This window comes from Symphalangus syndactylus, chromosome 9 (assembly GCF_028878055.3).
Source record: "Symphalangus syndactylus isolate Jambi chromosome 9, NHGRI_mSymSyn1-v2.1_pri, whole genome shotgun sequence".
Classification (NCBI taxonomy): Eukaryota; Metazoa; Chordata; class Mammalia; order Primates; family Hylobatidae; genus Symphalangus; species Symphalangus syndactylus.
Genome location: NC_072431.2, coordinates 69,214,982 through 69,242,630, shown reverse-complemented (window position 1 = coordinate 69,242,630; position 27,649 = coordinate 69,214,982). Strand labels below are relative to the sequence as shown.

At 44.5% G+C, this 27,649-nt stretch overlaps 1 protein-coding gene and 1 pseudogene across 19 annotated transcripts in view; both read left to right on the top strand.

Moving 5' to 3' along the window:
* Positions 1–27,649, top strand: part of CALN1 (calneuron 1) — a 676,810-nt gene that overhangs the window by 290,138 nt on the left and 359,023 nt on the right. Inside the window, exon 1 of one of the 19 annotated variants that reach the window (XM_055292960.2) lies at positions 7,590–10,071. The exons of 17 other annotated variants lie outside the window; for them this stretch is intronic. The gene's annotated coding sequence lies outside the window, so the exon portion shown is untranslated. Of the gene's footprint in view, positions 1–7,589; positions 10,072–12,061; positions 12,269–27,649 lie in introns of those variants that run through there. One more of the 19 variants, XM_063646437.1, reaches the window with a different exon arrangement.
* LOC129490485 (tigger transposable element-derived protein 1-like) lies at positions 23,696–26,538 on the top strand (annotated as a pseudogene).

Genomic DNA, 27,649 nt, shown 5'->3' with positions numbered 1-27,649 from the left:
TTGAATTCATGAACCCACTGTTATTTATCAGGGTTGGCGATGGATCCACAAATGTCTATGTTGTGCAAATACTAAGTGTTAGAGGCTTACTTTAGTGTTGCATAAAAATAAAGTGTTCTGTCTGGGCATGGTGGCTCATGCCTGTAATCCCAGCACTTTGAGGGATTGAGGTGGGCAGATCACTTGAGATCAAGAGTTTGAGACCAGCCTGGCCAACATGGTGAAACCCCATCTCTACCAAAAATGCAAAAGTTAGCTGGGCATGGTGGCGCATGCCTGTAATCCCAGCTACTCGGGTGGCTGAGGCAGGGGAATCGCTTGAACCTGGGAGCTGGAGGTTGCAGTGGCACTAGATCGCACTACTGCACTCCAGCCTGGGCGGCAGAGTGAGACTCTGTTTAAAACAAAAAAAAGAAAAAACTAAAAAGAAAACAAATAAAGTGTTCTTTAATGCTGATGATTATGACGGATGTCTCTTCCTTCCTGTGGGCATCATGAGAACTCATCAGGGAGTCATATTTTATGGCAATCTAATCTCTCCCCAGCATCTCAGTAGAATAACCATGTTATATTCTCTGTGTTAATACGTAACTTATTGTGCAGACCCACAGGATAGGGGAATACCAGTTGGACTTGTTTGGGTTGGTTGCCCAGACCAGCCCTTGCCTTTCTGTCTGTTCGCACCTGCCTTCACTTTGGAAGTCACAAGGGAACCTCCAAGTTGTCCACATCTGCTCTTCTTTCTGTGTTGCCTGACACAGTGATTAATGGTCTATCTGTTGGGCTGCTGGTCACAGACTTCAGAGATATCTATTTCTTTCACCTTCAGTGATAATCACCCAGCTCTGTCAATTCTTCTTTCTAAATATTTTTTGCACCTACCCACTTTTTATTTTATTTTATTTTTTTAAAATGAAGTCTCACTCTGTCACCCAGGCTGGAGTGCAGTGGCGTGATCTTGGTTCACTGCAACCTTCGCCTCCCAGGTTCAAGCCATCCTCCTGCCTCAGCCTCCCTAGTAACTGGGATCACAGGCACCCACCATCACACCCGGCTAATTTTTGTATTTTTAGTAGAGGTGGGGTTTTACCATTTTGGCCAGGTGGGTCTCAAACTCCTGACCTCAGGTGATCCACCTGCCTTGGCCTCCCAAAGTGCTGGGATTACAGGCATAAGCCACTATGCCTAGCTGTGTTATTTTATTTTAGAGACAGGGTCTCGCTCTGTTGCCCAGGCTGGAGTATAGTGGTGTGGTCATAGTTCTCTGCAGCCTCAGCCTTTTGGGTTCAAGTGATCCTCCCTGCCTCAGCCTCCGAAGTAGCTGGATTACAGGGACACACCACATGCCTGGCTAATTTTTAAAAAATGATTTTGAGATGGGGTCTTGCTATATTGCCCAGGCTCTAGTTCTTTAAATACCACAAGTATCCTAGCATTGCACAGCATATCACTGAAGCCATTATTGATTGTGATAAACAGAATACCCAACCAAAAGTGGCTTCATCAGTGAGAGGCTTTTTGTTTGTTTCTTTAAAAATCTCACATAATAACAGCCAGGCTCAGTGGCTCATGCCTGTAATCCCAGAACTTTGAGAGGTTGAGGCGGGTGGAAATCTGAGGTCAGGAGTTTGAGACCAGCCTGGCCAACATGGAGAAACCCCATCTCTACTAAAAATACAAAAATTAGCTGGGCATAGTGGCTCATGCCTGTAATCCCAGCTATTCAGGAGGCTGAGGCAGGAGAATTGCTTGAACCTGGGAGGCAGAGGTTGCAGTGAGCCGAGATTGCACCACGGCATTGCACCACTGCACTTGAGTCTGGGCGACAGAGCGAGACTCCGTCTCAAAAATAAACAAACAAATAAATCTCACATAATAAGGGGTAAGAGATAGGGCAGCTACAGGGCTGATTTAGTGAGTCAAAAATGGTATCAAGACTCGGGTACTTTCAAACTACTCATTCCACTACCCTTAATGCCTCAGTCCTTAGCGTCACAAGATGCCAGCAACAGTTCTCAGCACGACTTGCAGATACAAACACATCAAGCAAAGAAGAGGGACGTGTCTTGCTGTGTCATGTCACTCTTTACGGGGAAGGAAAGCCTACCCACGAGGCCCCTCTGTAGCCTTACTCTCAGGTCTCAGTGGCCATGATTGGGTCACTTCTCCACGCTGTAGATAACAAGGCTGTGAAAGTAAGTTTCTGGCATTTTCAGCTGTTGGTGTGGGAAGCAGGTTCTGCTGGCCAGGATGAAGGTTGGGTTGGAGAGGTGGAGTGGGGAAGGAATATTTTGGGGGAGGCATTCAATATGATGTGCCTCATGCAAACTCATCTCCTGTCTGGACTACGGCCAGGGCCTCCTACTCTTTCTCTTTGTTTCTGGTCTTGCTTCCTTTCAATCCATTCTCCCCACATTGCTGCTGCCAGGGGGATGTTTCCAAAGTGTTTAATTATCATATTAATTTATGTGCTTAGTTATTTATTGTCAGCATCTCTCATGATAATGTAAACTACATGAGGGAAGAGACCTTGTCTGTTCTGTTCCTGCTTTTATCCCCTAGAGCAGGGCCTCTCACATCAAAGGTACTTACTAAATATGTCTTGGCTGGCTGAATGAGTGAAATGTAAATCTGATTCTGTGAATTCTCTCTTAAAACCTTCAAATGGGCTGGGTGCAGTGGCTCACACCTGTAATCACAGCACTTTGGGAGGCCGAGATGGGTGGATCACCTGAGGTCAGGAGTTCGAGACCAGCCTGGCCAACATTGTGAAACCCTGTCTCTACTAAAAATACAAAATATTAGCCAGGCATGGTGGCGGGTGCCTGTAATCCCAGCTGCTCTGGAGGCTGAGGCTGGAGAATCGCTTGAACGGGGGAGGCAGAGGTTGCAGTGAGCCGAGATTGTGCCACTGCACTCCTGCCTGGGCAACAAGAGCGAAACTCTTTCAAAAACAAACAAACAAACAAACAAACAAACAAACAAACTTTCAAATGGCTTTCCTTTGCCCCTGAGGTGAATTCGTATCTTCTGGAAATTGGAAAGCCAATTGAAATGGTCTGTCCCTCCATTTCCACTTCTCCTTCCTCCTCTTCTCCAGTTTTCTGGAACTTTCTTCAGTTTTTCAAAAATACCCTGGTTTTTTTTTCCCCTCTGTCTTCCTAAAACTCTTTTCGTTTCTCACTTTACATGATTAAGTCCTTTTCTGGAAGCACATTTCAGTGGGAATGTCACCTTCACTGGGAAACTTTCTGGACCTTTCTCTCACTAGGCATTGTTGGAAGCCCCTGAGTCCTCCCATAGCACAGGTTGGTCTGAAACTCCTGGGTTCAAGTGCTCCTCCTGTCGTGGCCTCTTAAAGCGTTGGGATTATAGGTGTGAGCCACTGCACCCAGCCAGTGTATTTTAAGGTAGTTGTCTGTCTTCCTAGATAAGAGTTTTTGAGGACATGGACCATGTCTATTCGTCTTTGCATATCTTTGTTTTGTGCAGTACTTGGCACGCAACGCATTCAACAAATATTTGCCAAATGGGTAAATGAATGAATGAATGAATGAACTCTGACCGGTAGTTCCCATGTCATCAATCAAGATCTCCCACTAGGTCAGATGGGCTCAACCGATTTGTTTGTACATTCTGCTGGTATTTGTTAATAAATTAGTACATTGTTTTATACTTCCATCAATTTGACTGGTGTTTATGTCATCTCGTGAACATCTGTCTCATCCATGGCGATCACAGCTCTCTGTAGACAGAGGTCATGTCTTGGTGATAATCCTGGCGTCCTCTCAACACCCAGCATCACCACTCACAGAGACTTACAAGTGCATGAAGTGCTTTGTGATTTGAAGTCTGTGACTGAGGTTTTTGCAGGTGGGGTTGTGATGTTCAGCCCCATCATCCCGAAGCAGCTTTAGAAGGAACTGGTGGCTTCTGCATCTCTGTCCCCCAGAGCACTCCCACCATGGGAGGTGCATCCCTTAGAGTGAGGAGATTATGATACAAACAGAACACTTTGCCCCAGTAGGGCACTTATGTCTGGATGGTGGTGAGCATGGCTCAATGTGTTGGGATGCCCAGCTTGAACTGCACCAAGCTCTGCCTGTAGGTTGCTACGGTGGTGACATGGGGACTCATGGTGCCCTTCCCCGAGGGATGGCTCTGTGCTGGCTTCCACGCACAGAGACAGTGATGGAGTCTTGCCTCCAGGCCAGTCAATGTGAGCATTAGCCAAGCTTTGTGGCTTGGGTCCTAGTGTTGTGGGCCTGACTGCCTACTCTCCATCAGGCTGCCCACATTTGGGCAGATGCTGCTAGAGAGTGCCTCTTTGCACCATGGTCTGAAGATACAGGGGGCTCTTCCCAGCATTCTGTGTTCAGGACTCCTCTCTGAGCAGCTGGTCCTGTCCTATGCAAGCAGTTTTGTCTATAATCCTTCTTTTCCTTGGTTTCCTTAGGAAAACAATCTTCCATTATTTGTTAGGCCCGTGCCATTCTTTTTGCTTAAACATGGAAGCCCATTGCTGGACCCCGATGGCCTTCCAGGTTCTCCTTGGTTTGTCCTGTTCTAGAGAATCTCATTGGGTGATTTTGGACCACTAGTTACCTGTGTTAGCTGAATGATGGCCCCTGCAAAGATGTTCATGTCCTAACCTTGGAACCTCTGAATATGTTACCTTATATGGCAAAAGGGACTTTTGCAGATATGATTAAGAGATTCTCCTGGAGTATCTGAGTGGGTTTAACGTAACCGCAAGGGTCCTTACAAGAGCGAGGCAGGAGGTTAGAGAGAGGAGAAAATGCTATTCAGCTGGCATTGAAGGTGGAGGAGGGAGCCATGGTTGGTATCTGGGAGCTGGAAGAGGGAAGGAATGGATTCTTTGCTGAGCTTCCAGGGGGAACCATCCCAGCTACCACCTTGATTTTAGCCCCATAAGACTCACTTTGGACCTCTGACATCCAGAGCTATAGGATAATAAATTTGTGTGGTTTTAAGCCATAGAGTTAGGGTAATTTGTTACAGCAGAAATGGGAAACTAATATATTGCCCCTAGGTTGGCATTACAGCCCTCCCTAGTACAAAGGATCTCTGTCTGGCCAAATAGGATCACTCACTTTTTGAGTGACTGAGCAGACGAATAGAGCTTTTTGAAACCCAAATGAAGCTCTATTCGTCTGCTCAGGCTGCCTTAACGAAGTATCACAGAACGGGTGGCTTAACACACTTTTTCTTTTTTTCTTTTCTTTTCTTTTCTTTTCTTTTCTTTTCTTTTCTTTTCTTTTCTTTTCTTTTCTTTTCTTTTCTGACAGTCTCACTCTGTTGCCCAGGCTGGAGTGCAGTGGCGCGATCTCAGCTCACTGCAACCTCCGCTTCCCGGTTCACGCCACTCTCCTGCCTCAGCCTCCCAAGTAGCTGGGACTACAGGCACCCGCCACCATGCTCGGCTAATTTTTTGTATTTTTAGTAGAGATAGGATTTCACCATGTTAGCCAGGATGGTCTCAATCTCCTGACCTTGTTAAACAACACATATTTTCTAACTGTTCTGGAGGCTGGAAGTCCAAGGTGTTGGCAAGATTGGTTTCTGGTGAAGCCTCTCTTTCTGGCTTGCAGATGGTCAATTTCTCACAGTGCCCTCAAATGTCCTTCCCTCTGAGCATGCAGACAGAGAGAGTGAGATCCCTGGTGTTTCTTCCTTTTCTTTTTAAAAATTAATTAACTATCATTATTTTCTTTAGAGACGTGATCATGCTCTGTTGTCCAAACTGGAGTGCAGTGGTACATAGCTCACTGCAACCTCCAACTCCTGGGCTCAAGCAATCTTCCCACCTCAGCCTCCCGAGTAGCTGGGACTAAAAGCACACACCACCATGCCCAGCTAATTTAAAGAAAAAAAATTGTAGAGACAGGATCTCATTATATTGCTCTCATTATGTTGAGTTGGTCTCCAACTCCTGGGCTCAAGTAATCTTCCTTTCTCTTCAGCCTCCCAAAGCATTGGGATTACAGGCAGGAGACACTGGGCCTGGCTCTCTTCCTCTTCTTATAAGGACACCAGCCTTATCGGATTAAGCCTTACCCTGTGACCTTAGTTAACCCCATAACCTCCTTAAAAGCCCTACTGGAGGTTAGGACTTCAACATCTGAGTTTTAATAGAGGGAGACACTGAGGCCCTCTATGGTTATATCAGGGCAAAAGGGGGGTAAAGGTTTCTCAGGCCATTTACATCTGGGGTATTCAGTGCCCTTTGCAAATAAGAGTGGTGTGTAGAGACATTGCTAACACATAAGTATCCTCAAGACGGTACCCATGTGAGTTTACCTTCTGCTTCTATAATCCAGAGCTTCAAAGGCTAATTCGGGATATTTGAGGATTTTTCATCAAGCATGTTTGGCCAGTCCTTCACTGACGGCAAATGAATTCTTCTGGGCCACTCGTCAGACATGTAGATGGCGAGCTTTGAGAGTTAAGTTCAAGTTCAAGTTTGGCTTGGCCAAGGCATTTTGCATGACGCTGGACAAGGTGTCAATAATCCCGTAGTATGCCCCTATTTTTCTTTTTTAATTGTACTACCCTCCTTAGTAAAAGAAGCAGTTTGTCTGGCCCTAGGTCATTATTTTATCTTTCTAGGAGTTGAAGCCATTTCTATTTTCCCAACCCCAGCCTTCTGTGATCTAGCCTGAGGCTTTCCTGGTAAAAGGGATGCTTCCAACACCATTGCAGGGACATCTCATCATGGGACCCAGTCTTGGAGACCTCCCTCCTAGTGTCCAATTCACAGAGAAGTTACTCTGGGCCAATGTCTACTCCACTGCACCGGAATGCGAATTGTTAGTGGTTCAGGCTGCCTTGGAAACATGAACGTCTCATGTCAAGAGCGCTGGGCACACTGAAAAATCATTGTAACCACCAAAGCCCAGGTTAGCCAGGACCAGCTCCCAGGCTGATACCAGGCAGAGTGCTTCAAAGCATCCTTCAAGTGCCCAGTGGCAGAAACTACCCAGTGGATGTCGTGGGATGAAAGGCCAGGGAGCCGTACAGATCTCCCCTTACTCAGAGAGGGCTTTTTTCTAACAACTTTCTTTTTCTTTTTTATTTTTATTTTTTTAGAGACAGGTTCTCACTCTCTTGGCCAGACTAGGGTGCAGTGACGAATCATGGCTCACTGCAGCCTTGAACTCCTGGGCTCAAGTGATCCTCCTGCTTCAGCCTCCTGAGTAGCTGGGACTGTAGGCACATACCACCATCCTTGGCTATTTTTTTTTTTTTTTTAATTTTGTGGAGACAAGATCTCTTTATATTACCCAGGCTGGACTTGAACTCCTTGCCTCAAGCAGTCCTCCCTCCTTGACCTCCCAAAGTGCTGGGATTATGGGAGTGAGCCAGTGCACCTGGCTGACAACTTTCTAGAAATCCAGTACTGTCAGCAGGCAGACAATTTCTGACCAAGATCCTGCCACCACGTCTGCCCTAGAGGTTCCCCAAGGGCAGAGAGAGGCAGGATCTCTCCTAGTGGAACAGTGGGCATATTTTTTGGTGGAGCAGCCCACGCTTAGGTGTGATCTCGCTGTAATAATGTCCCCTGGCAGGTAAGATTGCTGCAGCTCAAGAGTGCTAGAGGAAGATCCTTAAATACTCTTCTTGGAACAGAATTTGGGTCTCTAAGCAAGAAGTGCCAGTCTTAACATTCACTATTTGTGACTGATTTATAGGAAAAGGGGCTTGATTCTGGTAGCCGGGGGAGCCCAGTGTGAACACTGAGGTTCTACCCTGTTCTAGTGGTTGCTTTGATTGATACCCAGCCATGAAAGGGACATAGCTCAGATACTGACAAAACAGCTGTGTATTTGAGTGTGTTTGTCCAACTGGCCAGGAACAGTCTGGGGACAAACAGTGCCTTATTTGGAGTTGTTTATTCTTCTCCCCCATGGAGTGACCTCAGATAACCTTTCCCAGCTTGGAAAGACCTGAATCAGATTTTGTACAGCCTAGAGGAACAAGCCTGTAGCCTGGGGAATGCTTCCTGTCACGTTTAGAACCAAAGAAAAACTAGGAAAAACTCTAATCTCTATGGTGCCTCTCTCTCAGCTGGTAGCTGGGAGTTGAAGTCTGAGGACCTGAATTTTCCTGGAGGGCAACGTGCAACAGCTTTGGCTGGGAAACATCTCGAGTTTGTGCTTCTAGGACCATAACCGTGGATTCCTCAGTGTTGTTCCTCCTTGCTGGGCTTCTGGACTGCTGAGACCTGTGGTTCCTGGCAGATAGACAGGTTGTATCAAACCTTGTCACTAGTCACCAGATGCTAATGGACTGCAGAACCCTAGAAACATCTCTTCCATGTGTTGCTCTCTTGCACCATGCAAACTCCAGCTGTGTGAAGATCGTGGCTGTCCGGGGCTCTCACAGGAAATCAGACACCAACAGAAATGGGCGCAGATGTGAGAGTGAAGGCCTTAAAGCCACAGTCATATTGGCATAAACAGAACATCCTGTTTTGTTTTGTTTTCACAGAGAACCTGGTCTCCCCATAGGGGAGGCAGAGACCTAGGAAATCTCTTCATAGCTTTGGGTTTGGAAAGAATGTATAGACCAGGGATGGTGGCTCACATCTGTATTCCCAGCCCTTCGGGAGGCCAAGGCAGGCAGCTCACTTGAGGTCAGGCATTCGAGACCAGCCTGGCCAACATGGTGAAACCCCATCTCTACTAAAATACAAAACTTAGTTGGGTGATAGTGGGTGCCTGTAATCCAAGCTACTTGGGAGGCTGAGGCAGGAGAATCACTTGAACTCAGGAGATGGAGGTTACAGTGAGCCGAAATCACGCCACTGCCTGGGCGACAGAGTGAGATTCTGTCTCGAAAAAAAAAAAAAAAAGAAAAGAATAAAAATAAAAAATAAAAATAGCCAGATGTGGTGATGTGCACCTGTGGTCCCAGCTGCCCGGGAGGCTGAGATGAAAGGATCTCTTGAGCTCGGGAGTTCAAGGCTGCAGTGAGCGATGACTGTGCTACTGAACTCCAGCCTACACCACGGAGTGAGACCTTGTCTCTAACAACAACAACAAAAATGATACCTGCCGGGCAGGCACATGGGTGGAAGGTAGCTGGTTAGTCTTGCAGGCACGTTCAGAATGTTCCCTGGCTGAGAGCAGGATGTGGGAGAAGGTAACTCATTGGAAAGGGTCCCCCAAGTGGGAGGCAGCACTGATGATAGACTCCTGAATGTGATGCGTGGGCCTATGATGGGGTTGAATTGTGTCCTCCCGAAAAATAATATGTTGGCACCCCAACCCTCAAGTACATCAGAATGTGGCCTCATTTAGAGATAGGATTTCTACTGGGATAATAGAGGTAAAATGAGACTATTAGGATGGCTCTAGTCTAATACTAGTGTCCTTATAAAAGGGGAAATTGGGACAGAGACACACACAGGAAGAACATTAGAAGATGGTGTGAAGATGAAGGCAGAGATCTACAAGCCAAGCAACCCTAAAGATTGCCAGCAGACTCCAAGAAGCGAGCAGAGAGAGGCGTGAAACAGATTCTTGCCCAAGGCCCTTGGAGGGCACCAACCCTACAGATAACCTTGATGGCAAATTCTAGCCCCCAGAACAGTGAGACAATAGACTTCTATTGTTGAAGCCACCTGGCCTGTGGTCCTTTGTTATGGCAGCCCTAACAAATGGATACAGGGTCATCTTACAGGCAACGATGAGCTTGTGAGAATCCAACCAGGGAGATGGCAAGGACGAGAAGGCAGTGTGAGGGCCAAGGGTGATAATATGGCCAGCTGGTAGATAGTGCCTAAGGCTTTTATCATTGTGAACAACAGCCTCACAATGCAGGCTCATGACAACAATGTCATCATCGTCATCATCATCATCATCATCATATCATCACAGCAAATAGTTATTGAGCATCTACTCTATGCTGGACAAGCATACTTTACATGTTTTACATTACTGAGTCCTTACAAGTTAATGCGGTTGATGTTAGTAACATTCCCATTTTACAAATGAAAAAACTGAGACACACAGAAGGAAGAAACTTGCCCAAGAGTATATATGGCTGGTAGGTGGAGAGGCCCAATGTAGCCTTTCTCAGCCCTTCTCGTGTTCTCTCTGCTCTGTCAATATCAAGCTCATCCTCTCAAGATCTTTGCATTGGTCATTCCCTGCCTAGGCAGCTCTGCCACTCCATTCCACGTGGCTGGCTCCCTTTTCTATATGAGTCTCAGCCCTGATGTTTATCTCAAGGGAGAGCCTCTTACCCTCCCGGCACACTGCCTGCTTTACCAATTTTTTTTTATAGCACTTGCTGCCGTCTGAAACATTGGTCTTGTTTACTTGTGAGTAAACCTCCTAGAACATAAGTTTTGGGAGAACAGGGACCTTGCCTGGCTTCTTCAATCCTCTGTCCCAGGCACTGGATCCATTCCTAAAGCATACAAAGTATTTTATAACTCAGTTTCCTTGATTTATTGATTCAAATAATTTAGGCCCCCTCAAGCAAATTGGAACTTGGGCTCCATCTTGCATATGCAAAAGATTCATGAAGATCTGCTCAACAGAAGCGGCTACTGTCTGTCCTGGTAACGTTTATCTTTTTTTTGGGGGAGGGGATGGAGTTTTGTTGCCCAGGCTGGAGTGTAGCGTGGCACGATCTCGGCTCATTGCAACCTCTTGCCTCCTGGGTTCAACCGATTCTCCTGCCCTCAGCCTCCTGAGTAGCTTGGATTATAGGCACCTGCCACCATGCCTGGCTAATTTTTTTTTTTTTTTTTTTTTTTGTATTTTTAGTAGAGACAGAGTTTCACCATGTTGGCCAGGCTGGTCTTGAACTCCTGACCTCAGGTGATCTGCCTGCCTCCGTGTCTCAAAGGGCTGGGATTACAGGCATGAGCCACCGTGCCTGGCCTGTCCTGGTAACTCCTATAGCAGTGCCTGTTAGTGACCAGGTCCTTTCTGCCCATGTGCAAGAAGCCGGTCACTGTGGTAATGAGTTTTTGTGAAAGAGAAAAGATTTCACAATGCAGTGCTGTGTGAGGAGATAGGAGAACAAATCTCAAATCTGCCTGCCTGAAAATAGGGAATGGGAATATTATGGGATAGAAGGCAGCATGTTCTACAGTGTGGGGAACGGTGAGGGGAGGGTGGGAAAGGTGAGCTAATCAGGGTTTCTGTGTGTGTTAATCTGTTTTTGTGTTGCTATAAAGAAATATCTGAGGCTGGGTAATTTATAGAGAACAGAGGGGTTTTTTAATTTTAATTTTAATTTATTTATTTTTGAGACACAGTCTCACTCTGTCACCCAGCCTGGAGTGCAGTGGCGTGATCTCAGCTCACTGCGTCCTCCACCTCTGGGTTCAAGTGATTCTCCTGCCTCAGCTTCTCTAGTAGGTGGGATTATAGGTGACTGCCACCATGTGCAGCTAATTTTAGTATTTTTAGTAGAGACGGGGTTTTACCATGTTGGCCAGGCTGGTCGTGTATTCTTGACCTCTCAAGTGATCCACCCGCCTCGGCCTCCCAAAGTGCTGGGATTGCAGATGTGAGCCACTGTGCCTGGCCGAGAATAGAGGTTTATTTGGCTCATGGTTCTGCAGGCTGTACAGGAAGCACAGTGTCAGTATCTGCTTCTGGAGAGGCCTCAGGGAGCTTGTACTTATGGCAGAAAGTGAAGGGAAACCAGCATATCACAGAGCAAGAGAGGGAGCAAGAGAAAGAGCAGGAGATGCTAGGCTCATTTTAATTATTATTTCCTTCCTTCCTTCCTTCCTTCCTTCCTTCCTTCCTTCCTTCCTTCCTTCCTTCCTTCTTTCCTCCTTTCCTTCTTTTTTTCTTTTTTTTTTTTTTTAATGGAGTCTCACTCTGTTGCCCAGCCTGGAGTGCAGTGGTATGATCTTGGCTCACTGCAACCTCCGTCTCTGGGTTCCAGCGATTCTCCTGCCTCAGCCTCCTGAGTGACTGGGATTACAGGTGCCTGTCACCATTGCCGGCTAATTTTTGTATTTCTAATAGAGATGGGGTTTCGCCATGTTGGCATGGCTGGTCTCGAACACCTGACCTCAGGTGATCCACCTGCCTCAGCCTCCCAAAGTGCTGGGATTACAGGTGTGAGCCACCATACTCAGCCTCTTTTTTCTTTTCTTTGAGACAGGTCCTCACATTGTCATCCAGGCTGCAAGGTGGAGTGCAGTGGCACAATGATGGCTCACTGCAGACCCAAACTCCTGGGCTCAAGCAATCTTCGTACCTCAACCTCGCAAGTAGTAGCTGGGACTACAGGCACCAGAGCTGGCTGGCTTGCTTGCTTGCTTGCTTGCTTGCTTGCTTTCTTTCTTTCTTTCTTTCTTTCTTTCTTTCTTTCTTTCTTTCTTTCTTTCTTTCTTTCTTTCTTTCTTTCTCTCTTTCTCTCTTTCTTTCTTCCTCTCTCTCTCTCTCTTTCTCTTTCTCTCTCTCTTTCTTCCTTTCTTTCTTTTTTTTAACTTTTTTGTAGAGGTGGGGTCTTGCTATGTTGCCTAGGCTGGCCTTGAATTCCTGGGCTCAAGTGATCCTCCCACCTTGGCCTCCCAAAGTGCTGGGATTACAAGTGTGAGCCACTGCACCTGGCCCAGACTTTTTTTTTTTTTTTTAAACAACCAGATTTGATGTGAACTCATTACTGTGGGATGGGCACCAATCCATTCATGATCCAAACATCTTCTACCAAGCCCCATCTCCAACACTGCGGATCATATTTCTTTTTTTTTTTTTTCTGTTGTTTGGTTGGTTGGTTGGTTTTTTTTTTAATTTTTTTTTTATTATTATACTTTAAGTTCTAGGGTACATGTGCACAACGTGCAGGTTTGTTACATATGTATACATGTGCCATTTTGGTGTGCTGCACCTATTAACTTGTCATGTACATTAGGTATATCTCCTAATGCTATCCCTCCACCCTCCCCCCACCCCACAACAGGCCCCAGTGTGTGATGTCCCCCTTCCTGTGTCCAAGTGTTCCCATTGTTCAATTCCCACCTATGAGTGAGAACATGCGATGTTTGGTTTTTTGTCCTTGCGATAGTTTACTGAGAATGATGGTTTCCAGCTTCATCCATGTCCCTACAAAGGACATGAACTCATCATTCTTTATGGGTGCATAGTATTCCATGGTGTATCTGTGCCACATTTTCTTAATCCAGTCTATCATTGTTGGACATTTGGGTTGGTTCCAGGTCTTTGCTATTGTGAATAGTGCCGCAATAAACATACGTGTGCATGTGTCTTTATAGCAGCATGATTTATAATCCTTTGGGTATATACCCAATAATGGGATGGCTGGGTCAAATGGTATTTCTAGTTGTAGATCCCTGAGGAATCGCCACACTGTCTTCCACAATGGTTGAACCAGTTTACAGTCCCACCAACAGTGTAAAAGTGTTCCTATTTCTCCACATCCTCTCCAGCACCTGTTGTTTCCTGACTTTTTAATGATGGCCATTCTAACTAGTGTGAGATGGTGTCTCATTGTGGTTTTGATTTGCATTTCTCTGATGGCCAGTGATGATGATCATTTTTTTCATGTGTTTGTTGGCTGCGTAAATGTCTTCTTTTGAGAAGTGTCTGTTCATATCCTTTGCCCACTTGTTGATGGGGTTGTGTTTTTCTTGTAAATTTGTTTGAGTTCTTTGTAGATTCTGGATATTAGCCCTTTGTCAGATGAGTAGATTGCAAAAATTCTCCCATTCTGTAGGTTGCCTGTTCACTCTGATGGTAGTTTCTTTTGCTGTGCAGAAGCTCTTTAGTTTAATTAGATCCCATTTGTCAATTTTGGCTTTTGGTGTTTTAGACATGAAATCCTTGCCCACGCCTATGTCCTGAATGGTATTGCCTAGGTTTTCTTCTAGGGTTTTTATGGTTTTAGGTCTAACATGTAAGTCTTTAATCCATCTTGAATTAATTTTTGTATAAGGTGTAAGGAAGGGATCCAGTTTCAGGTTTCTACATATGGCTAGCCAGTTTTCCCAGCACCATTTGTTAAATAGGGACTCCTTCCCCGTTTCTTGTTTTTGTCAGGTTTGTCAGAGATCAGATAGTTGTAGATGTGTGCTATTATTTCTGAGGGCTCTGTTCTGTTCCATTGGTTTATATCTCTGTTTTGGTACCAGTACCATGCTGTTTTGGTTACTGTAGCCTTGTAGTATAGTTTGAAGTCAGGTAGCATGATGCCTCCAGCTTTGTTCTTTTGGCTTAGGCTTGACTTGGCAATGTGGGCTCTTTTTTGGTGCCATATGAACTTTAAAGTAGTTTTTTCCAATTCTGTGAAGAAAGTCATTGATAGCTTGATGGGGATGGCATTGAATCTATAAATTACCTTGGGCATTATGGCCATTTTCACGATATTGATTCTTCCAACCCATGAGCATGGAATGTTCTTCCATTTGTTTGTATCCTCTTTTATTTCATTGAGCAGTGGTTTGTAGTTCTCCTTGAAGAGGTCCTTCACATCCCTTGTAAGTTGGATTCCTAGGTATTTTATTCTCTTTGAAGCAATTGTGAATGGGAGTTCACTCATGATTTGGCTCTCTGTTTGTCTGTTACTGGTGTATAAGAATGCTTGTGATTTTTGCACATTGATTTTGAATCCTGGGACTTTGCTGAAGTTGCTCATCAGCTTAAGGAGATTTTGGGCTGAGATGATGGGATTTTCTAGATATAGAATCATGTCATCTGCAAAGAGACACAATTTGACTTCCTCTTTTCCTAATTGAATACCCTTTATTTCTTTCTCCTGCCTGATTGCCCTGGCCAGAATTTCCAACACTGTGTTGAATAGGAGTGGTGAGAGAGGGCATCCTTGTCTTGTGCCAGTTTTCAAAGGGAATGCTTCCAGTTTTTGCCCATTCAGTATGATATTGGCTGTCGGTTTGTCATAGATAGCTCTTATTGTTTTGAGATACGTCCCATCAATACCTAATTTATTGAGAGTTTTTAGCATGAAGGGCTGTTGAATTTTGTCAAAGGCCTTTTCTGCATCTATTGAGATAATCATGTGTTTTTTGTCATTGGTTCTGTTTATATGCTGGATTACGTTTATTGATTTGCGTATGTTGAACCAGCCTTGCATCCCAGGGATGAAGCCCACTTGATCGTGGTGGATAAGTTTTTTGATATGCTGCTGGATTTGGTTTGCCAGTATTTTATTGAGGATTTTTGCATCGATGTTCTTCAAGGATATTGGTCTAAAATTCTCTTTTTTTGTTGTGTCTCCACCAGCCTTTGGTATCAGGATGATGCTGGCCTCATAAAATGAGTTAGGGAGGATTCCCTCTTTTTCTATCGATTGGAATAGTTTCAGAAGGAATGGTACCAGCTCTTCCTTGTACCTCTGGTAGAATTCGGCTGTGAATCTGTCTGGTCCTGGACTTTTTTTGGTTGGTAGCTATTAATTATTGTCTCAATTTCAGAGCCTGTTATTGGTCTATTCAGAGATTCAACTTCTTCCTGGTTTAGTCTTGGGAGGGTGTATGTGTCGAGGAATTTATCCATTTCTTCTAGATTTTCTAGTTTATTTGTGTAGAGGTGTTTATAGTATTCTCTGATGGTAGTTTATATTTCTGTGGGATCGGTGGTGATATCCCCTTTATCATTTTTTATTGCGTCTATTTGATCCTTCTCTCTTTTCTTCTTTATTAGTCTTGCTAGTGGTCTATCAATTTTGTTGATGTTTTCAAAAAACCAGCTCCTGGATTCATTGATTTTTTGAAAGGTTTTTTGTGTCTCTGTCTCCTTCAGTTCTGCTCTGATCTTAGTTATTTCTTGCCTTCTGCTAGCTTTTGAATGTGTTTGCTCTTGCTTCTCTAGTTCTTTTAATTGTGATGTTAGGGTGTCATTTCTAGAACTTTCCTGCTTTCTCTTGTGGGCATTTAGCTATAAATTTCTCTCTACACACTGCTTTGAATGTGTCCCAGAGATTCTGGTATGTTGTGTCTTTGTTCTTGTTGGTTTCAAAGAACATCTTTATTTCTGCCTTCATTTCATTATGAACCCAGTAGTCATTCAGGAGCAGGTTGTTCAGTTTCCATGTAGTTGAGCAGTTTTGAGTGAGTTTCTTAATCCTGAGTTCTAGTTTGATTGCACTGTGGTCTGAGAGACAGTTTGTTATAATTTCTGTTCTTTCACATTTGCTGAGGAGTGCTTTACTTCCAACTATGTGGTCAATTTTGGAGTAAGTGCAGTGTGGTGCTGAGAAGAATGTATATTCTGCTGATTTGGGGTGGAGAGTTCTGTAGATGTCTATTAGGTCTGCTTGGTGCAGAGCTGAGTTCAATTCCTGGATATCCTTGTTAACTTTCTGTCTCATTGATCTGTCTGATGTTGACAGTGGGTGTTAAATTCTCCCATTATTATTGTGTGGGAGTCTAAGTCTCTTTGTAGGTCTCTAAGGACTTGCTTTATGAATCCGGGTGCTCCTGTATTGGGTGCATATATATTTAAGATAGTTAGCTCTTCTTGTTGAATTGATCCCTTTACCATTATGTAATGGCCTTCTTTGTCTCTTTTGATCTTTGTTGGTTTAAAGTCTGTTTTATCAGAGACTAGGATTGCAACCCCTGCCTTTTTTCTTTTCCATTTGCTTGGTAGATCTTCCTCCATCCCTTTATTTTGAGCCTATGTGTGTCCCTGCACATGAGATGGGTTTCCTGAATACAGCACACTGATGGGTCTTGACTCTATCCAATTTACCCATCTGTGTCTTTTAATTGGAGCATTTAGTCCATTTACATTTAAGGTTAATATTGTTATGTGTGAATTTGATCCTGTCATTATGATGTTAGCTGGTTATTTTGCTCATTAGTTGATGCAGTTTCTTCCTAGCCTCGATGGTCTTTACAATTTGGCATGTTTTTGCAGTGGCTGGTACCAGTTGTTCCTTTCCATGTTTAGTGCTTCCTTCAGGAGCTCTTGTAGGGCAGGCCTGGTGGTGACAAAATCTCTCAGCATTTGCTTGTCTGTAAAGTATTTTATTTCTCCTTCACTTATGAGTCTTAGTTTGGCTGGATATGAAATTCAAGGTTGAAAATTCTTTTCTTTAAGAATGTTGAATATTGGCCCCCACTCTCTTCTGGCTTGTAGAGTTTCTGCCGAGAGATCAGCTGTTAGTCTGATGGGCTTCCCTTTGTGGGTAACCCGACCTTTCTCTCTGGCCGCCCTTAACATTTTTTCCTTCATTTCAACTTTGGTGAATCTGACAATTATGTGTCTTGGTATTGCTCTTCTGGAGGAGTATCTCTGTGGCGTTCTCTGTATTTCCTGAATTTGAATGTTGGCCTGCCTTGCTAGATTGGGGAAGTTCTCCTGGATAATATCCTGCAGAGTGTTTTCCAACTTGGTTCCATTCTCCCCGTCACTTTCAGGTACACCAATCAGATGTAGATTTGGTCTTTTCACATAGTCCCATATTTCTTGGAGACTTTGTTCTTTTCTTTTTATTCTTTTTTCTCTAAACTTCTCTTCTCGCTTCATTTCATTCATTTGATCTTCCTTCACTGATACCCTTTCTTCCAGTTGATCGAATCGGCTACCGAAGCTCGTGCATTAATCATGTAGTTCTTGTGCCATGGTTTTCAGCTCCATCAGGTCCTTTAAGGACTTCTCTGCATTGGTTATTCTAGTTAGCTATTCGTCTAATCTTTTTTCAAGGTTTTTAACTTCTTTGCGTTGGGTTCAAACTTCCTCCTTTAGCTCAGAGAAGTTTGATCGTCTGTAGCCTTCTTCTCTCAACTCGTCAAAGTCATTCTCTGTCCAGCTTTGTTCTGTTGCTGGTGAGGAGCTGCGTTCCTTTGGAGGAGGAGAGGTGCTTTGATTTTTAGAATTTTCAGTTTTTCTGCTCTGTTTTTTCCCCATCTTTGTGGTTTTATCTACCTTTGGGCTTTGATGATGGTGATGTACAGATGGTGTTTTGGTGTGCATGTCCTTTCTGTTTGTTAGTTTTCCTTCTAACAGGCAGGACCCTCAGCTGCAGGTCAGTTGGAGTTTGCTGGAGGTCCCCTCCAGACCTTGTTTGCCTGGGTATCAGCAGCGGAGGCTGCAGAACAGCGAATATTGGTGAAAGCAAATGTTGCTGCCTGATCAATCCTCTGTAAGTTTTGTCTCAGAGGGGTACCCGGCCATGTGAGGTGTCAGTCTGCCCCTACTGGGGGGTGCCTCCCAGTTAGGCTACTAGGGGGTCAAAGACCCACTTGAGGAGGCAGTCTGTCCGTTCTCAGATCTCAAGCTCCGTGCTGGGAGAACCACTACTCTCTTCCAAGATGTCAGACTGGAACATTTAAGTCTGAAGAAGTTTCTGCTGCCTTTTGTTCAGCTATGCCCTGCCCCCAGAGGTGGAGTCTACAGAGGCAGGCAGGCCTCCTTGAGCTGTGGTGGGATCCACCCAGTTCGAGCTTCCCGGCCACTTTGTTTACCTACTCAAGCCTCAGCAATGGCAAGTGCGTCTCCCCCAGCCTCACTGCCGCGTTGTAGTTAGATCTCAGACTGCTGTGCTAGCAATGAGTGAGGCTCCATGGGTGTAGGACCCTCTGAGCCAGGCACGGAATATAATCTCCTGGTGTGCCGTTTGCGAAGACCGTCAGAAAAGCACAGTATTAGGGTGGGAGTGACCCGATTTTCCCGGTGCCGTTTGTCCCCCCTTCCCTTGGCTAGGAAAGGGAATTCCCTGACCCCTTGCGCTTCCCGGGTCAGGCAATGCCTTGCCCTGCTTTGGCTCATGCTCGGTGCACTGCACCCACTGTTCTGCACCCACTGTTTGGCACTCCCCAGTGAGATGAACCGGTACCTCAGTTGGAAATGCAGAAATCACCCGTCTTCTGCGTCGCTCACGCTGGGAGCTGTAGACTGGAGCTGTTCCTATTCGGCCATCTTGGAACCACCCCTGCAGATCATATTTCAACCTGAAATGTGGAGGGGACAAGCATCCAAAACATATCACTGTGCAGGTGTAATCAAGCCTCATGTTTTGTCATAGGGCCCATCTGTAGAAAATGGTGATGTTGGCCCAGCACAGTGACTCACACCTGTAATCCCAGCACTTTGGGAGGCCGAGGTGGGAGGATCACCTGAAGTCAGGAGTTTGAGACCAGCCTGACCAACATGGCGAAACTCTGTCTCTACTAAAAATACAAAAATTAGCCAGGCGTGGTGATGCATGCCTGTAATAGTAGCTCCTCGGGAGGCTGAAGCAGGAGAATCGCCTGAACCCAGGAGACGGAGGTTGCAGTGAGCTGAGATCACACCATTGCACTCCTACCTGAGTGACAAGATCGAAACTCTGTCTTGAAAAAAAAAATGGTGATGTTAGCGTCATCTGAGAGTGGAGTTTTGAGCCCTCGGACACAAAAGGTTGTTTTGGGGCACATGCGTAGGCCCAGCCGAAGGGTCAGTGGTTTCAAAGTGTCACCACGCCCAGGTAATTTTTGTATTTTTAGTACAGACTGGATTTCACCATGTTGCCGGGGCTGGTCTCGATCTCCTGACCTCAGGTGATCCACTTGCTTCAGCCTCCCAAAGTGCTAGGATTGCAGGCGTGAGCCACTGCACCTGGCCTTTTTTTTCTTTCTCTTTTCTTTTTTTAAGACAGGATCGTGCCCTGTCACTTAGGCTGGAGTACAGTGGTGCAATCATGGCTCACTGCAACCTCCTGGGCTCAAGCGATCCTCCCACCTCAGCCTCCCAAATTGCTGGAATTACAGGCATGAGCTACTGCATCCAGTGAGATTAATTTTTCTATTGGATAATTGTTGCTACTCTTCTCAGGAGGCAGAGAGGTTGGAGCCAGTGACTTTGGCCTTGGGTTGAGGGGCGACGCAGCACCAGTTCATGCTCAGCCCGTGGAGTTGCTATAGCCTGAGTCTGCCATGGTCCACACTGGGAGGCTAGTATCTTCTACCTTCTCTTTTAGAGACATTCAGAATGGGGCTGTCTTCCTCCTCCCAGGTGGGGGACCAGCTGCCACAGGACTGCAGAGCAAAGCCCCAGCGCCCTGGGCTGGGCAGGCAGGCACAGCCCTGATGTACTTGCCAGCTTTCCCCCAGGACTGTGCATGAGAGAGGCAGTGACATGTTCTCTCCTGTCCTGGAAGTTGATGAGCTCCGATAGGAGGTTGTCTTGAACACCCATTTGGTTCCAGGGCCCTGCCGAGGCCACCCCAGTATCTGGGTACAGGACCAGCTCACACCACTCAAGAGCCAACCAGGGTTGCCTCTGTTCATTCATTTATTCTGCCATTCAACAGACATAGGCCAGATAGGCCCAGACTGGCCACACCCTGCCTGCCAAGGTTGGGGTGTAATTCCCGAGGGGGCTTCTGCCCTTGTCTTCCTTTGATAGGAGGGAGAGGGAAATACTTTCAGCAAGATTTCCTCTGAGTGGGTCTCGCTGTAGAGCTGCGTGTGCTAAAATTGTCTGGGCAGGTCCACAGGAGCAGCAGAAGGAGGTGGGACTCTGGTTCCAGCTGCTTGCTTCCTTCCTTCCCTTCTTTGATCCTCCCACCCTTCCTTCCTTCCTTCCTTCCTTCCTTCCTTCCTTCCTTCCTTCCTTCCTCCCTCCCTCCCTCCCTCCCTCCCTTCCTCCCTTCCTTCCTTCTCCCTTTCTCCCTTTCTCTCTTCCTCTCTTCTCTCTCTCTCTCTCTCTCTTATTTTGAGACAAGGTCTCACTCTGTCACCCAGGCTGGACTGAGGTGGTGCAATCATGACTCACTGCAGCCTTGAACTCCTGGGCTCAAGTGATGCTCCTGCCTCAGTCTCCCTAGTAGCTGGGACTACAAGTGTTCAGCACCACTCCCAGCTAATTTTTAAATTTATTGCAGAGACAGGGTGTTACTTTGTTGCCCAGGCTGGTTTCAAACTCCTGGCCTGAAGCAATCCTCCCATCTCAATCTCCCAAATTGCTGAGATTACAGGACACTTCTGAGCATGCTTTCCTGACCTCCCCCAACAGTGGTGAAATATTCCAACGAGATAACAGAGGAGAGGGGCCTCTTCTCCCTCTTCCTAAGAGGGCTTAGTAGGAGACCTGACTCAGTAAATCTGAAAGAATAAATAGGTATTTATCATTTGCAAAGAGAGATAAGAGAAGTAGCAACATAGTATATAGTCCTGAAAGTGAAGGCCTGCTCCAAATACAGCCATCAGCTCTCTAGGGTGGGTTAAGGAGGGGCAGAGCACTGAGGTGCCTAGAGGGTGGAGGTGACCAAGGAGCTTAGAAGAGGATGGGCATGGCTGAGGAGCTTAGAAGAGGGTGGACGTGGCCGAGGTGCTTCGAAGAAGGTGGGCATGGATGAGAGGCTTAGAAGAGGGTGGACTTGACTGAAGTGCTTAGAAAGGGGCGTGGCTGATGTGAGTAGAGGAGGGTGGGCATGGCTGAGGTACTTAGAGGAGGGTGGGCATGGCTGAGGGGGTGGGCATGGCCAAGGTGCTTAGAAGAGGATGGGCATGCCTGAGGTGGGTAGAAGAGGGTGGGTGTGGCTGAGGTGGGTAGAAGAGGGTGGGTGTGGCTGAGGTGGGTAGAAGAGGGTGGGTGTGGCTGAGGTGGGTAGAAGAGGGTGGGCGTGGCTGAGGTGAGTAGAAGACCCAGGGTGGGCACGGTGGAGGTGGGCAGAAGAGGGTGAGCGTGGCTGAGGTGGGTAGAAGAGGGTGGGCGTGGCTGAGGTGCTTAGAAGATGGTAGGCATGGGGCTGAGGTGCTTAGAAGGTGTACATGGCCCAGTTCTGGAAGCGCCTGGGACATCAAAGAGGGGATGGATCTGACCTTACCTGATGTCCATGGGCTCTGGCCTGGTGTGGAATAGCAACCTGCTTGTTGAATGAATGAGTGAATGGGAACCAGTGAGAAATTTGAAGCTGAAGTGAAGCGTGATTAGATGTGATGTCTTTGACACACCACTCTGGATGCTGGAGGTACCATCAACAAGAAGGGAAGCAGTCAAGCATGAATTTTTGAGGTTGAACGCTGGATGATGGCATTGCAAGCTTTAGAATGCGTTTGGGTAGAAGGAGCAGAATGACCAAATATTTTGTTTTTCATTGAATGCGTGGGCAGTCCTGGTCCATTACTCCAGAGGTAAAATGTGTTCCAGCATGTTTTTCCATTGAGATAACTTCCTTTTCCATTATGGTGACAGTTGCAAAAGAAAGGGTAAGGGTGTGGGGGGTTGTGGGGGGACCCAGGGGAGAGAGGCCAGCCAATGGTTCTTTCATGTGCCGTTTTATCAGGGATATTGTCGTGAAACCAATTTTCATGTTGAAATGGTTTTTCTCCCCCTAAACAAATTGCTTTTTATGTTGTTGAATGGGATAGCAGGCAGCCTCTTTGAAGATTAGCTAACTCAGTTCTCAGCTGGTGCTAAAATATGCACCTTCAGAGCCCAGCTAAGGGCAGAGTCCCCGTCTCCTTTGCTCCTCACAGCTGAATTGGTTAATACAAGTAGGAGAAAAGAGTTTCCTGAGGAATCAGGTGTAAGAACAGAAGCTTTGAATTTTGTGAAATAAGATTTCCACTCTGAGGCTTCAGATGGCGTCAGGAAAATACTCCCCAGCAAGGAGAGAACACTTGTATTCAAGCCTTCAGTTTACTCATTGTTGGTTTCATTTTGTAGAATAACATTTTATTCTTCTTAAAAGAGCCAGACACCTGGAGACGTTTATTTAAAAAAAAAAAAAATCCAAAATAAAAATACAAGAACTTCCCATGATCATCTAGAATTAGCATCATTTGATGATAATTCCATCTTTACATGTCATATATTTCCTTTATGTCTTTTTCCCTTAGGCACATGTTTTCACAGGTTAAGCCATATTACACATATAGTTTTATATACTGATTTCTTAAGAAAATGTATTTGCTCATGTCACTTACTAAATGTGGTTTTTGAGTGTGTGTAATATTTCACCACACGGATATAATTAAGTTGCCATCCCATAGTCTATTTTTGTTTTACTATTTTACTTTAAATAATTTCAAAAATAGCAGAAAGTTGCATGAACAGTACAAAGAAATCCTATATATCTTTCACCCAGATTTCCTGATTGTAGACATTTGAGCACATTTCCGTATCATTCTCTCTCTCTCAAATAGATATGCTATATTTATATCATTTATACTAAAATTTGTTTTTTTCTAAACTTTTTTACAGTAAGCAGCAGGCATGATGTCCTCCACTGTTGAATATGCTAGAGTATATTTTTCACAAAGATGCTATAGCATAAGCATACTATAAACATCAGAATAAGAAAACTTAACATCATATACCACCACCTAATCCACAGACTGTTCAAATTTCCCCAGTTATCCAAATAATTTCTTTTACAGCTAAATCATTTAATCCAGGATCATACTTGCATACCACATTTTATACTTGACTTTATTGCACCTTGCAGATACTGTGTTTGTTTTGTTTTGTTTTGTTTTGCTTTGTTTTGTTTGTTTTTTACAAATTAAAGGTTTGTGGTAACCCCGTGGTTGGGCAAGTCTGTCAGTATCATTTTTCCAAGAGCATGTGCTCACTTCGTGCCTCTGGGTCACATTTTGGTGATTCCCACAAGTATTTCAATCTTTTTCATTATTTGCTTTCATTATTATATCTGTTAGGGTGATCTGTGTGACAGAGCAGGAGCATCGCCATCTTGAACAAAACACCACCGTTGTAAGTTCTCTTTAAAAACCACCTAAATCCAGCACCAAAACATCAGCCTAATGGCTAATGTCAGCATAACTAGAAACATCCCCAACCCTAAGATAAACCCCTCTCTGACCAGAAACATACCAACCCCGAGATAGCCTCCCCTCCGACCAGAGACATTCCAACCCTGCAATAAACTTTCCTTCACATAGAAACATTCCAAACCTATGACAACCCCCTTTCCAAAACCCTTAAATATCCTTAGTCTGTAAGAGAGAAGGGCTCTCTGACCTAACTTGGCCAGAAGCCCCTCTCAGGTTTGTTTTCTCTAAAATAAACCTGTCCTTAACTGTTGAGCCACATTTCATGTTTCTTTCCTCTTTCTTTAATTCTTACATTGTGATCAGTGATCTTTGATGTTACTATTGTGATTATTTTGAGGCCACAAACTACATCTATATAAAATGGTGAACTTAATAAATGTTGTGTGTGTTCTGACTGCTCCACCGACCAGCCCTTCCCTATTTGTCTCCCTCTCCTTGGGGATCCCTATTCCCTGAGATACAATAACATCAAAATTAGGCCAATTAGCAATGCTACAATGGCCTCTAAGTGTTCAAGTGAAAGAAAGAGTCTCATGTCTCTCACTTTAAATCAAAAACTGGAAATGATTAAGCATAGTGAGGAAGGCATGACAAGAGCTGAGATAAGCTGCAAGCTAGCCTCCTGAGCCAGAGAGTTAGCCAAGCTGCAAATGCAAAGGAAAAGTACTTGAAGGAAATCAAAAGTGCCACTCTAGTGGATACACAAATGATAAGAAAGCAAAGCAGCCTTATTGCTCATATGGAGAAAGTTTTAGAGGTCTGGACAGAAGATTAAACCAGCCACAACATTCCCTTAAGCCAAAACCTAATCCAGAGTGAGCAAGGCCCCAACTCTTTTCAATTCTATGAAGGCTGAGAGGGGAAAGGAAGCTGCAGAAAAAACGTTTGACACTAGCAAAGGTTGGTTCATGAGGTTTAAGAAGTCATCTCCATAATATAAAAGTACAAGGTGAAGCAACAAGTCCTCATGTAGAAGCTGCAGCAAGTTATCAAGAAGATGCAGTTAAGAAAATTGATGAAGGTGGCTACACTCAACAACAGATTTTTCAATGCAGAAAAGCCAGTCTTTTTTGTTTGTTTGTTTTTTGTTTTGTTTTTGTTTTTGTTTTTTAAGAGACAGAGTCTTGCTCTGTTGCTCAGGCTGGAGTGCAGTGGTGCAATCTTGGCTCACTGCAACCTCTGCCCTCCTGGATTCAAGCAATTCTTCCTGCCTCAGCCTCCTGAGTAGCTGGGATTACGGGCATCTACCACCACGCCCAGCTTATTTTTGTAGTTTTAGTAGAGATGGGGTTTTACCATGTTGACCAGGCTGGTCTTGAACTCCTGACATCAGGTGATCCACCCACCTCGGCCTCCCAAAGTGCTGGGATTACAGGCATGAGCCATTGCACCCAGCTTAAAACAACCTTCTATTGGAATAAGATGCCATCTAGGACTTTCATAGCTGGGGAAGAGAAGTCAATGCCTGGCTTCAAAACTGCAAAGGATAGGCTGACTCTTGTGAGGGGCCAATCCAGCTGGTGACTGTAAACTGAAGCCAGTGTTCATTTACCATCCCCCAAATCTTAAGGACCTTCAGAATGATAGTAAATCTATTCTGCCTATGCTCTAGACATGAAACAACAAAGCCTGAATGACAGCACATCTGTTTATAGCATGGTTTATTGAATATTTTAAGCTCACTGTTGAGAAATACTGCTCAGAAGAAAAGACTCCTTTCAAAATATTCCTGCTCATTGACAATGCACCTGGTCACGCAAGAGCTCTGATGGAGATGTACAAGGAGATGAATGTTGTTTTCATGCCTTCTAACACAACATCTGTTCTGCAGCCCATACATCAAGGAGTTAAAATTTAAACTTTCAAGTCTTATTATTTAAGAAACGCATTTCGTAAGGCTATAGCTGCCATACATAGTGATTCCTCTGATAGATCTGGGCAAAGTAAATTTAAAGCCTTCTGGAAAGGACTCACTGTTCTCAATACCATTAAGAACATTTATGATTCATGGGAGGAAGCTAAAATATCAACATTTAACAGGAGTTTGGAAGAAGTAGGTTCCAGCCCTTATGGATGATGTTGAGGGGTTCAAGACTTCAGTGGAGGAAGTCACTGCAGATGTGGTGGAAATAGCAAGAGAAGGAGAGTTAAAAGTGGATCCTAAAGATGGAACTGAATTTCTGCAATCTCATGATCAAACTTGAATGGATGCAGAGTTGCTTCTTATGGATGAGCTAAGAAAGTAGTTTCTTGAAATAGAATCTACTCCTGGTAAAGATGCTTTGTAAACATTGTTGAAATGGCATTGTGAACATTGTAGAATCTTCCGTCAGCATATTCTTTACATAATAAAACAGCGGCAAGGCTTAAAAGGATTGACTCCAATTCTGAAATAAGTTCTACTGTGGGTAGAATGCTGTCAAACAGCATTGCATGCTACAGATTAATTTTTTATGAAATGAGTCCATCTATGCAGCCAAATTCATTGTTGTCTTATTTTAAGAAATTGCCACAGGCACCTCAACCTTCAGCAACCACCACCTTGATCAGTCAGCAGCCATCAGCATTTAGACAAGACCTTCTACCAGTGAAAGATTATGAACTGCTGAATGCTCAGATGATTGTTCATATATTTTAGCAATAAAATGTTTAAATAAAAGTAAGTACATTTTTAAAGATATAATGCTACTGCACACTTAATAGACAAAAGTATAATGTAAACTTAACTTTTATATGCACTGGGAAACCAAGAAATTGGTGTGACTTGCCTTATGGTGGTAGTCCAGAACCAAACCTGCAATATCTTTGAGGTATGTCTGAATTTAGCATCCATCTGTGGTGTCTCTTCTGTTTTCTCCAATCTGAAAAGGTTCCTTAGGTTTTGTGTTTTGTTTAGTGTCTCAATCCTTTGGAGCTGCTATAACAAAATACCTTGGATTACTGGGTAATTTATAAAGAACAGAAATTTATTTCCCACAATTCTGGAAGCTGAGAAGTCTAAGATCAAGGTGCCAGCAGGAATGGTGTCTGGCAAGGGCTGTTCTCTGCTTCTAAGATGGCGCCCTGTTGCTGCATTCTCTGGAGGGAAGGAATGCCATGTCCTCATATGGCAGAAGAACAGAAGAGCAAAAAGGGCCTAAGCTAGGTCCCTCCAGCCGTCTCAGAAGGCACTAATCCATTAATGAGGGCAGAGCCCTCATCACTTAACCACTTCCCCAAAGGCCTTTTAATGCTTTTTAATACCACCACAACGGGGATTAAGTTTCAGCATGAATTTTGAAGAATTTTGAAGAGAACATACTCAAACCGTAGCATTTAGCTTTTCACTTTCACCACTTGGATATTTTTTAAGGTTATAGGCCAGTTATTTTGTAACATATTCCTCATTTTGGATTTGTCTGATGTTCCTTCATAGTTACATTAAGTTATGCAGCTTTTGCAGAAATATCACAGAAGTGATAATGATGTGTCCTTGTTCTGGCACCCAATCAGGTAATATTAGGGGTGATTTGACCCATTACTGGTCATGTTGACTTTGATCATTGAATTCAGGTGGAGTCTGCCAGGCTTTTCCACTCTAAAGTGGCTCTTTCCCCCTTTGTAATTAGTATTCAGTGGGAAAATACTTTGAAACTATGTGAATATCCATAATCGTCAAACTTTTACCCACTAGGTTTAGTGTCCATTAGTGATTTTTGCCTGAATCAGTTATTACTAAGGTGGTTACCATATGTAACCATATGATAATCATACAATGGTTTTTCTAAGTCCACCATCTTTGCAACATTTTTTGGCATTATTCTGTAAGTAAGAGCCTTGTCTTAACCTCATTCATTCATTCATTCATTCATATCAGTCTGGACTCTTCAATTCCTATTTTATTCAACAGAT